This window comes from Lytechinus variegatus, chromosome 5 (assembly GCF_018143015.1).
Source record: "Lytechinus variegatus isolate NC3 chromosome 5, Lvar_3.0, whole genome shotgun sequence".
Lineage (NCBI taxonomy): Eukaryota > Metazoa > Echinodermata > Echinoidea > Temnopleuroida > Toxopneustidae > Lytechinus > Lytechinus variegatus.
In genome coordinates, this window is record NC_054744.1 from 32,695,853 (window position 1) to 32,697,083 (window position 1,231).

Below are 1,231 nucleotides of genomic sequence, written 5' to 3' on the forward strand. Positions count from 1 at the left end.
ATTACATAGACAACAGAAGTTAATCTTAAATAAATTGAGTAGGATGATACTGTGATAAGGTCACTGGTGATGATGATGATGATGTTGATGATGATGATGAGGATAAATGATTTTGGTGATAATGATGATAATGATGATGATGGAGATGATGATGATGGTGTTTATGATGATGTTTATGATGATGATGGTAATGGTGTTTGTTTTTAATTATTCATTGGGGACGATGATCAAGATGAATATATTCTGCTTTCGTGGGAAAACACTTGGTGATATTGATAACACCGTTGGTGAAAACAATGATAGTTTTAATTTTGCTTGTACTCTAGTGGGGTGCTGGTGGTAGAGATGATTATACGGTTGCTTTGGTATGTTGGAGATTGCCGTCACTATCACGACAATAGTTGTGTTTGCGTTAAAGTGATAACTAAGATCTCTATTGTGTTGAGGGCATGATGAGACTAATGATGATAATGATGATGATGATGATGATGATGAAGATGATGATGTTGATGATCATAATGATCATGATGGTCATGATCATGATGAAATTTGTCAGGTACTAGCAAAGTAGATAATCGCATTTGATGACAATACATGTGATTAACATAACAAAAAGTTATTGGCATTATTGATAAAGACCAGGGGGGTGTTTCACAAAGATTTAAGTATGACTTAGAGTCGCACTTAAATACCGGGTTGCGTACGGTATGAAAGGCTTGACCGCATTGGTCAGATCGTCTCAAGAGGACGCGCACTAATGCGTATCTATCAATAAGATCGCGCGTTGCATATCTTGTACGCGTCGGCATTTAAGTGCGACTTAAGTCATACTTAAATCTTTGTGAAACACCCCCCTGCATCATCATGTAGGTGGTCTTTGACAATTTGAGTAATTACTCGCGGTGACAAGGATCTACTTTCTAAAATTATGACAGAAATTAAACATTATGACTGCATATGGAACATGCACATTTTATGCCCGGTTTTAGTCAAAACGTAATCTATTTAGTATATATATGTGTGTGTGTGTGTGTGTGTGTATATATATATATAAGACTAGACTACTAAAAACATAAAACATTACTGCGTGTGGAACATATTATATTAACGGAAAACAAAAGATCCGCAATAAGATAAAGAAAGGAAGGACGAGATAAAGACAGAAAATAAAGGTATACATATGTGGACAGAACTCAACTAAATGAGAATGAATTTTCAACATCACGCGCGC